This window comes from Apium graveolens, chromosome 3 (assembly GCF_009905375.1).
Source record: "Apium graveolens cultivar Ventura chromosome 3, ASM990537v1, whole genome shotgun sequence".
Classification (NCBI taxonomy): Eukaryota; Viridiplantae; Streptophyta; class Magnoliopsida; order Apiales; family Apiaceae; genus Apium; species Apium graveolens.
In genome coordinates, this window is record NC_133649.1 from 211,893,100 (window position 1) to 211,905,283 (window position 12,184).

The 12,184-nt window shown below is 34.2% G+C and overlaps 1 non-coding gene across 1 annotated transcript; it reads left to right on the forward strand.

Moving 5' to 3' along the window:
* Positions 1–982: 982 nt before the first annotated feature.
* LOC141715362 (small nucleolar RNA R71) lies at positions 983–1,087 on the forward strand. The gene has a single exon (XR_012572128.1). It is a non-coding gene; the product is annotated as a small nucleolar RNA R71 (small nucleolar RNA).
* The last annotated feature ends 11,097 nt before the right edge of the window (positions 1,088–12,184 follow it).

The following is a 12,184-nucleotide window of genomic DNA, read 5'->3' on the forward strand; positions in this document are numbered from 1 at the left end:
ATTTATGAAGTGTTTCTGTTTTGGAATGAAAAGATGAAATACAGTTTTGATTCAGTTTCTGCTTGATGTAGATATTTAGGTTGTTGTTAAATATCAAATGTGTTATTAGTATAGATGATTGAGGAGTGTGTTCAACAGTAGTCTTCCTTTGTTCCACTTCATCTTCCTTCTGCACTTCTTCCTCAGCCACAACTTCTTCATCCGAATCTTGAGAGTGTTCAGGATTCGCAACCTTCCCAAACTTTAATGTAATTGCATTTACCTGCTCCTTAGCTTCCACCTTTCCTGGTACTTCAGTGTCACTAGGATGTGTACCAGGTTGACGATTTAGCAAGGCATTGGAAATTTGTCCAATTTGATTTTCCAAGGTCTTGATAGAAACCGCTTGGTTCTTGCACATAAGCCTCAACTCTTCTAATTAAGATTTTTGATTAGACTGTTGTAGCTGGAGTTGTTGCCTTGGTGTATATTGCGGTTGCTGAAAACCAGGAGGGTTGTACTGCTTTGCTGGATACTGCTGAACTGCATTCTGAGTGTTGCTTCAGCTAAAGTTAGGATGATTGCGGATGTTGGGATGATAAGTGGCTGGCACAGGTTGCTGCGACCTCTGAAAGTTGCTCACGAACTGAGCTAATTCACTAGAAATGGCACACTGATCAATCTTATGGGTACCGGCACAAAGATCACAGACACTAGTGATCTGATTAACTATATAATTAGATAGAGAATTCACCTTCATAGTCAAAGCCTTAAGTTAAGCAGCTATAGAAGTAGTTGCATCCAACTCTAAAATTCCTGCTACCTTGCCCTGAGATAGTCTCTGAGTAGGATTCTGGTATTCATTAGCAGCCATCAGTTCAATCAATTCATAAGCTTCATCGTAGCTTTTAGCGCACAAGGCTACTTCTGATGCTACATCAAGCATGGGTCTAGAAATAGCACCCAAACCATTATAGAAACAGTTAACGATCATCCAGTCAGGATCCCATGATGAGGACACTTCCTAAGAATCTCCTTATATCAATCTCAAGCCTCACATAAAGACTCTACGGATTGCTGATAAAATTGAGTAAGTGCATTTCTGGTTGCAGCAGTCTTCGCCATAGGAAAGAATTTAGTTATGAACTTTTGCGCAAGATGCTCCCATTTGGTGATAGACCTTGGTGGCAGAGAATGTAACCAACACTTAGATTTATCCCGCAGTGAGAATGGGAAAAGCCTCAACGTAATAGCATCTTCAGAAACTCCATTGAACTTGAAATTGTCGCAGATCTCGATGAAATATCTGATGTGCATGCTGGGTTCTTCTGTCGGAGAACCCCCAAACTGAATGTGTTCTGTATTATTTGAATCGTGCTTGACTTGATCTCAAAGGTATTAGCCAAGATGGCTGGTCGAACAATGCTAGACTGAATATCATTGATCTTCAATTGAGAGTAGTCCATCAAAGCCTTTGGATTCGCTTCTGGTTCTCCAATTACAATAAGAACCTCTTCTTCTTTCTCAACTATGATCTTTTCTTCAACTTTCTCCTCGACTACAACTTCTTCCTCAGCTTGATCCAGTATTCTCTTATGAGACCGAGAACGCGTATGCATACACGCTCGCTAGAGTACTTGAAACACAACAAGGAATTAAGTAAGTAACAATGTCCGAGTCACTGAACTCTAACGACAAATGATGACAAACACATAAACTAAAAATTAACACCGAAGTCCCCGGTAGCGGTGCCAAAAACTTGTTAGTACTAGAACATGCACTAATATTCATGCAAGTATACGCGATGACAAGTAATATAGAATAAATTCTAGTTCGTTCCCATATAGACTGGTTTAGGTTAATTTCAATCAATGTATCTATGCAACACTAGCATGGTTATTATCCAGTGCTAAGAGGAATAACAAATTGAGGTTGTTTATAATTAATATTAATTAAGAATTATATTAAGAACATAAACTAAGAGATTAAAGAGAGTTGAATACTATATAAAACAAATATGGGATTCCAACTTCATTCAATAGCCTTTTCATTCTTAACCTTAGCATGTAATGGTGATGACACTAATCAGATAACACAAAACTAATAAACGACAACTTTTGTTGTACGGATACCATACTACCAGACATCCAAAAAAGAGATAGAAGCTGGATAGACACCAATTATATTGAGACCCTATATGTCTATAGAATTTGATAACATAACGGTTTAATGCACAAGTTATCTATCGTGATTACATAGGGCAAGTAAGATGGTTAAAATTACCTACGAATCATGCATATCACATACATGAACCTATGCTAGCAGGGCAAGTTCTAAACCCTTAAATTCACTTTCGTGACTTCTTTCTTTTCTTGCTAATTTGAGCTGGTCTTTTTGTTAGTGTAGGTGCCCTAGAGGTAATACATTATTCTTTTAAATCTTTATGTTAATTGATCATTCAATAAATGTATTTATTATGACCTTAATTACTGTGATATTTTGTTAGCATAATAAATTTCCTTAGAATCATGATACACATTGTATAGTTTAAGTACATGACTTGAACTTGAGATTATATAATATATCATATTCTTAAAGGTCCCTAGTCGAGTATTATTATAGAGGACAATAATAATACATAGATAGACTAGTATGTTGTTTGACAAGATAACCACATCTCATTGGTTATAAGTATGGGGATACTAAAGTCAATACATAGGTACATGTGAGAGTACATGGTATTGGACAGACCCATTGTGAGATTCTTCATGTTTAATAAAGTCATAAGAAAGACTCACAGTGATAATGGTGTAACGATCCTTTGACTTGAAATCATTATATTTCTATACGAGGATTAATATAATTTGACTACATTAAAAGTTACTTTTGATCGGGTGATGATAAATGTGGACATCGGTTATATCATGAGTCGTATGAGAAATATGAATGATAGATAAATGATTTAACCCTCCTATAATTAGGAGAGATATTATTGGCCTCTTGATTGAGTGAGATTATAAAAAGCATGGCAATGCTCAAATAATGATTTGTCTTGATAGTCTACTCATGGATCAAGTAAACCCGGATTAAATGTTGAAGAGGATGACTAAATACATGCCTCGAGTTTAATCTATAATATGTATGGTTAAAGGGATTATATTACACGAAAAACTTTAATCACGAAAGGTTTTATTTAATCACGATTTAATTATTGTTTAATTGGGTAACAATGATGTATTACTAGATACCGCTCATTGTTTATAATTTTATTAGAGAACAAAATTATTGCCAATTAAATAATAGCCTATAGGGTCGCACAAATAGAGCACTTAATGGAATAGTTAATTTAAATTATGGATTTAAATTAATTGATGATTATTTGAATTTTATTATAATTAAGTAAGACTTAATTGAGATAATATAAATTCGAATTAAATGGAATGCTTTTGCCCATAATAATTAAGTATGACTTAGTTATTAATTAAATAATAAAAATTCGTTTTTACTATTTAATCCTATACCTACTAGGGTTAGGCTTTGCTATTATGTGCCTTTTAATCAGCCATTATAAATAGATAATGATAGGTTAAAGAGGAAAAGAAGTTTTGGAGAAAAACCCTAGCAGCAAAGAGAGGCAGAGGCAATCCGAATCGTCAAGAAGGAGGTGCTCGTGTGGATACCATAGAGGTATTTTTCCGAGAGGTAGACACAAAGCGTGATAGCTAGGATCTCCGTTGAGTTCGTGAAAGTCGAGCTCTTGAAAGGTATGATTCGTTATCTCTATAATCTGCCCACAATTATACATGGATCCTGTTCTTGGGTTTCAAAATTTTGTTTTATTTACGATTATCCGCTGCGTTTTATGCCTCGCAACCCAACAATGGTATCAGAGCTACGTGTATAAGGGGCTGATTTGGTTACGTGTTTACTGTATTTTTACAAGTATGCATGTGTGATGAGTTTGCCATGATAACAGTGATGTTATATGAGTCTGCCATGATAACAGTTATGTTATATGAATGATATGATGAATCTGCTAATGATCTATATGATAATACTAGTATGTTTAAGATCTGCCATAACTCATATGTATGCGATCTCTTATAATATATATACTGATACATGTTTTTGGTAACTGGGATATGGGTCGTGTGTATACTGATACATGCTTCTGGAATAGTATTCTGATACATGTTTTGCTAGTATTCTGATACTTGATTTTGTAAAAATTTCCGCCATCGGAGGGCTCACTGCCCCCCCGAACCCGCCCAGCTACCGCGGTTTAGGGTTTCGTTTTAATTTGTGCTTATGACATATGCTTTACTTATTTATTATTCTTGATTGGATCATGAAAAGTAATAAATAGTATGTCATCTTTATATGATATATGTTTGAAACATATATGATCATGGATAGTATAGAAAACTTTGCCATTAATTTCTATTAAGTCCCGCACAGAGAATTTAATATAATTCAAGGACTGTAAGTTTTTTGCCACAACAATTTTGAAAGTTTGAGATTGAAATAACATTGATAGTTGATCATATGCCAAATCAGTATCACCAACATTGAAATAAATATGGAACAACAATGATTGCAACAAAGATAATTGATATCCATTATTTGACAGATGTTGTAGAATATCAAAACCAACATCCAGTTTATTTCTTGTAACTACATAGCTCTCGATGTTACATTAAAAACTCCATCATTGATGCCACCGTCATGTAAATAATTCATGAATGGCAAAAAATCATCATCCCATCTTATCAAATAAAATAAAGGAGAAAAATCTAAAGAATTTAAAAGGTTCAAGAAAGTATTGGGATTGTATAGGAGCTCTAATTTGTGTACAAGCTCTATAAGGTTTTATAAAAATTCATTGTTAATCAGGTTTTGTATCATAAGAAAGGTTATGAGATTGTAGTATGACATTTTGGATTTAAAAAAATGAAGAAATGTTTGTAATTTGATATTGGTGTAGTGGAAGTTCTAGAGTCAATATGGTAGAGGGTGCCAACCCATATCTTTATAATCTAAAATCACAACAGTAATATCACATTCTAAAATTTTCAAGAATATGAATATAAATTTATAATTATTATTTTTTTGTTAACCTGATCTTAATTGGGAAAAGATTCATATTCTTATTTAATAATCCAATTCAAAGGACAATTTAAAAGTAAATGTTTATATTTCTATTCAGATTCATAAATCTCATAAAAGTCATATCACATCATGTTACACTTAAAGAAAAAATGTATACATTTTTGAAAAATGAAAATAGGGAAATGAATCTATATAGATCATAAATATTTATATTCACAAATAAAATAATATTTTAAAGTATAATTAAAAAAATTAATTATTTGAATGAAAATATAATTACTCCACCAATAAATTCTTTCTTTTATTTTCCAATTTATTTTTTGTTCTAGGTGGCATTATTCTTAACAAATTATTACATAACCCTTACAATTTTCTTAGAATCTGGCTCTTAAACAAAATTGATATCTTCATTTTTTTAATGACAACTTGGATAGTAGGGAGTTTCCAAATCATACTAAGTTTTCAAGGAGTAAAATATGATCCCCATTCATGCCTGTAGCAAAAGGGTTAAATCTTGTACAATATTTTAGTCTAGTTTTAAACTCAGTGTAAATTACAATTATCTATACATGAACATTATTTGTATTATTATATAAGTGCAGGTTATATAAGTGCAAGTTTTATGCTTTAATCTCTGTAATTAAGCTTATATTTGTATATGTATAGAGTAATATAGATATAGGTGTTTAGAAGTAAAATAAGGAAATAAGACGGTGAGAAGTAAAATGTCAAAATGAATTACAAGGAAAATTAAAGTACAATAACAAACACCTAATCCAAAATAGGAACTACCACATAATACATTCTAAAATTGCTCCCTTACTTATTTTTATTTAACTAGAGTCCTAAAAATACTCAAATATATTCTGGAATAAGTCATAACACACACCACCAGGTGTACATGTAGATAAACATTTTATTTTTAAGTTTAGATTAAACTAGCATCATCTTCTCGAACATAACAAGAGACGGGGCCTTGGTAAGCAGATATGCTCTTGATTCATGTTGGGAATATGTTGTGAACTTGATGATTTCATTAACAAAATACTTTAGTAGATTCAACTTAGGGAAAAATGTAGCACCTGACGGATGACTCAATATAGTCCCGACGGATGACTCAATATACTCCCGACGGATGATGATTTGACATCCATCGAGTGAATATCTTATGTAACAATAAGTCATGTAGCACATTTCTGTAAACACCTTTGTATAGATTCTGTAGTAGCATATAAGTCATGTTGACTTTAATTAGATATGCAGAATAGGTTGATTAATTGTAAATATAAGATGTCTTGTAATTCTGCATAAGTGAAATAAAGTCAAGTGTCAAATAGCTACCCGACGGATGATCAACAAAGCCACCGACGGATGATCAACTAAGCTCCCGACGGATGATCAACAAGGTAACCTGACGGATGATAATCATGTACCCGACGGATGATCAATTCAAACATCTGTTGACAGTGACAAAACTGTCACATGCGTCGAGTGTTTGCAAAAGGAATGTGGCAGCCTATTCAACTGGGTTTTTTGAGAACAAAGAAGCATTACCATTTCCATGCTATTATGAAGATATTCAAAAATGCTAGAATAGAGTAGTGAAGCAGCATGGTATTAGACTTGATAGGTTTTTTTTTATTATCTTGTCTTATTACTATATAATCTTGGTAATATATAAACCAAGAGTAGCAAGTAGAACAACAGGAAGACTAAGCAAATACATTTTCTCAGAGAAACAATTGTAAGCTGAATCCTGTAGCATTTCTCTGTAAGTTTAGTTGTTCATATTTGTAAGCAGCTATGAGCTATTCAAGCTTCATAGGGTTCTCTTGATATATATATATCTCTGGTGGATACATTCAAATCCACCAGAAAGTTTTTAAATACTTGTGTTTTTAATTACTTGTGTCTTGATTTATCTAAGTCTTTATTCCGCACTTTGCAAATCAAACACTTATATATTATTAAGTTAGAACCATTTTTCTTTAATCTGAGAAAGTAGCCAGAATTACATTCAACCCCCCTTCTGTAATTCTTATTGTATTGTTAAGGACTAACAATTGGTATCAGAGCAAGCTCTTGAAACACAAAGAGTTTAAAGATCACAACAAATTGCAAGATGAACAAGAAGGATGTTGGAGTCAAGATTCATTTTCTGGACAAAGATAATTACTATCACTGGAAGGTAAATATGCATCTTCATCTATTATCTCAAGATGAGGCCTATGTGGATTGCATAGAGAGAGGTCCTCATGTACCAATCAGAGCTGCAACTGGAAATGAGCCATCAGTTCCCAAGCCAAGGCATGAATGGTCAGATCCTGATATTGAACAAGTCAGGAAAGACAAGAAGGCCATGAATATTTAATTTAATAGAGTTGATGGTGACCTATTTGACAACATCATCAATTTCAAGATAGCCAAGGAGGTTTGGGACACCATTCAAATAATCTGTGATGACACTGAATAAGTTAGAGAAAACAAGATGCAGTTACTGATTCAGCAATATGAGCATTTCCACTATGAAGAAGGTGAAACTCTCACTGATATCTTTAGTAGATTTCAAAAGCTACTAAATGCTCTGAAGTTGCATGAAAGAGTCTACCAAACCAAAGACTCTAACTTCAAATTCCTGAGATCCCTTCCAAAAGAATGGAAACCAATGACAGTCTCCTTGAAAAATTTACAAGAATACAAGGAGTTTACACTAGGTAGACTGTATGGCATTCTAAAGACTTATGAGCTTGAAATAGAGCAAGATGAAATAATGGAGAAAGGGAGAAAGACAATAGAAATGGGAAAGTAGGGATTAACAAACATAACAACTACACACCTGATAAGTATGCTCCTAGAAAAATTTGTGTTAAGTGTGGTAGTGTTAATCATCTGTCTGTTAATTGCAAACTTGCCATGCCTACTTCCATGACTGTACCACCTTCTTTTCCCAACATGAGTGTTATGCCTTCCATGCCTTTGAATGCTATGTCTACACATAATATGAATGCACAATTTTCTCATATGCCATTTGCACCTAATCCTTATTATGCTGCATTTAATATGCCTCAAATGCCATTTAGCATGCCCTATTGGAATAACATATTTGCAAATAGCATGCCATTTCCTGTTAATCAAAATGTGCATGACAATTCTGTTTTAATGAATAGTTTCAAAGGTCCAAATTAGATGACTAAGGATGAATCTGATATACCCAAGTCAAATGAGATCAAGACTAAGAAACAAAAGAAGAAAGCTAACAAGGCAGAACCCAAGGAAACTTGGGTACCGAAATTAACTTGATTTGATTTTAATATGTGCAGGGAAACAGAAAGAATCTGTGGTACTTGAATAGTGGTTGTTCAAGACACATGACTGGAGATTCTACCCTGCTCACAGAGTTCAAGGAAAGTGCTGGCCTAAGTATTACTTTTTCAGATGACAGCAAGGGTTATACTATGGGATATGGCTTGATTTCAAAATACAAAGTCATCATTGAGGAGGTTGCCTTAGTGAATGGTCTCAAACATAATCTGTTGAGTATCAACCAGCTTTGTGATAAAGGCAATTCAGTAACCTTCACTACAGAAGCCTGTGTTGTGACAAACAAGAGGAGCAACAAAGTGGTTCTCAATGGAGTGAGAATAGGAAATGTGTACCTAGCTGACTTCAACTCATCAAATACAGAATCTGTTACTTGTCTTCTCAGCAAAGCAAGCCAAGATGAAAGTTGGTTATGGCACAAGAAGCTATCCCATCTAAACTTCAAGACCATGAATGAGCTTGTAAAGAAAGAATTGGTTAGAGGTATTCCTCAAGTGGAGTTTTCTAAGGATGGACTGTGTGATGCTTGCCAAAAGGGAAAACAAATCAAAGCATCATTCGGAAAGAAGCTTGATTCAATAGTTGAAGAACCTTTGCAACTGCTACACATGGATTTGTTTGGACCAGTCAATGTGTTGTCCATCTCAAGGAAAAAATTTTGCCTAGTAATTATAGATGATTTCTCAAAGTTCTCTTGGACATATTTCCTAAAGTCTAAAGATGAGGCTAGTGAAATCATCATCAATCACATAAGGCAAGTCAACAATCATCCTGATTACAAAGTTAGAAGAATCAGGAGTGATAATGGAACTGAGTTCAAGAATTCTGTTATGAGAGTATTCTGTGAAGAGAATGGGATTATGCATGAGTTTTCAGCAACAAGAACTCCACAACAAAATGGAGTAGTAGAAAGAAAGAACATATCACTTATTGAAGCTGCAAGGACAATGCTTGAAGAATCAAAGTTACCAACATATTTCTGGGCTGAAGCTGTAAATACTGCATGCTACACTCAAAATATTTCTTTAGTTAATCAGGCAAAATGCATGACTCCTACCAATTGTTCAATAACAAGAAGCCAACTCTAAACTTTCTTCATGTCTTTGGCTGCAAATGTTATATCTTGAGAAATCAAACTGATGAGAATGGGAAGTTTGATGCTAAAGAAGATGAATGAATTTTTGTTGGATATGCTGTTGAAAAAGCATACAGAGTCTACAATCTGAGAACCAACATTGTTATGGAATCAATACATGTTGTGTTTGATGATAAAAAGATTGAAGGACTGCAAGATGGAGATTACCATGAGAGCCTCAATTTTGACAATGTGGAGATGGTTAGTGATGATAGTGATGATGAAAGTGACCAAGAAACTACTAATAAGGATAGTGCAGAAAAATCTACAACCAATGAAGCTAATAACTCACCATCCATCGAGTTACAAAATGCCTCATCCGTCGGTAGACAATCTGCATCATCCATCGAGAGACAATCAGCTTCATCCGTCGGAACTCAAATTTCACTATCCGTCGGGTCATCAAAAGAAGCTGAAAGTCAAAATAGATCACTTGCAGAAAATTCCCCTCTCTCAAATCATAGATTCACAAACTCAGGGGGAGTTTTCAATAATCAAAACTCAATCACACATCAAGACAACAGTGAGGCCTCTTCATCTAGAGCTATTCTACCTCAATAAAGGAAATGGACAAAGGATCACCCCTTTGAGCTCATCATTGGTGATATATCTTCTAGAGTTCAAACAAGGAGAGCAACTCAAGAAGAATGTCTATATAGCAGCTTCCTCTCTAAGGAAGAACCAAAGAAGGTAGAAGAAGCTTTGTTGGATCCTGATTGGATTTTAGCTATGCAGAAGGAGCTAAACCAATTTGAAAGGAACAATGTTTGGAAGCTGGTACCCAAACCTAAAGGGAAGAATCCTATAGATACCAAATGGGTATTCAGAAACAAGATGGATGAAAATGGTATAGTATTCAGGAACAAAGCTATATTGGTTGCTAAGGGCTATTGTCAACAAGAAGGAATAGATTTTGATGAAACCTTTGCTCCTGTTGCAATACTTGAAGCCATTAGAATCTTCTTAGCCTATGCAACCCATGCCAATTTCAAGGTCTATCAAATGGATGTCAAGAGTGCCTTTCTAAATGGAGATTTGGAGGAGGAAGTCCATGTCAGTCAGCCTCCTGGTTTTGAAGATCCAAATCTACCTGATTATGTATACTATCTTTTAGAAGCACTCTATGGATTGAAGCAAGCACCTAGAGCCTGATATGACACTTTGTCAAAGTTTCTTTTAGAGAATCACTTCACTAGAGGTACTGTAGACAAAACTTTATTCTTTAGAAATGTTAATGGCTCTAGAATACTTGTTCAAATTTATGTAGAAAACATTATTTTTGGCTCTACAGAGGAAAAACTTTTTAAAAAGTTTGTCAAATTGATGCAAAGTAAGTATGAAATGAGCATGATGGGAGAACTGACTTACTTTCTTGGTTTACAAGTTAAGCAAGTTAGTTATGGAATATTCATTAGTCAAACTAAATACATTCATGATCTTTTAAATAAGTTTGATCTAATGGATTGCACATCTGCAAAAACTCCCATGGCCACTACAACTAAGCTCGAATTAAACACTACTGAAAAGTCTGTGGATATTTCAAGTTATAGGGGCATGGTTGGCTCACTTCTGTACTTAACAGCTAGTAGGCCAGATATAATGTTTTCTACCAATCTTTATGCTAGATTTCAGGCTGATCCTAGAGAATATCACTTAATTGCTATTAAGAGAATTTTCTCAGATATCTCAAAGATACACCAAAACTTGGCATTTGGTACCCTACAGATTCTGATTTTGATCTAACTGGTTATTCAGATGTAGATTATACAGGTTGTAAAATTGATAGAAAGAGTACTACAGGAACCTATCAATTTTTAGGAAACAAGCTTGTGTCCTGGTTAAGAAAAAAGCAAAATTCAGTCTCTACCTCTACAACAGAAGCTGAATATATTACTGCTGGCAGTTGCTGTGCACAAATTTTGTGGATGAAAAACCAATTGCTAGACTATGGTCTGCAAGTGGAAAGAATTCCTATTTTATGTGATAACACAAGTGCAATTGCCATCACTGAGAATCCAGTACAACATTCAAGAACAAAGCACATAGACATCAAGTACCACTTCATAAGGGAACATGTAATGAATGGTACTGTGGAACTATATTTTGTTCTAAGTGAAAAACAACTTGCAGATATATTTACCAAGCCACTGGATGAATCCACCTTTTCAAGGTTGGTAAGTGAGTTAGGTATGCTTAATTACTCTTGAATTTTTTCAGATATTTTGCAAGTTGTAATGCAGCCAGAAATTTAATTAATTTTTCAGTCTTAGATGAAATTTTGGCTAAGTCAAAATTTACATCCCGACGGATGATCATTATCCATCGAGTTCGATCATCCGTCTATATACAATTTGTCAATAAAATCAATTATTTTTCTGGAATACTTTATATCTCGACGGATAACTGATTTATCCTCATCCGTCGAACTATCTCATTCCTAGCCGTTGATTTTCTGAACATTATCCATTGAGTATACTTACAGCTTGTAAGTATAACACGACGGATAAGTGATGGAATTTTTACAGTTTATTTTTAAACGGCTATTTTGGGCAATTTTTATTGGTCACTTTATTTTACTTTCTTATTTTGGACAGTTATTTTTGAGAGAGTATAAAAGCAAAATTCATTTTAATTTCTTTT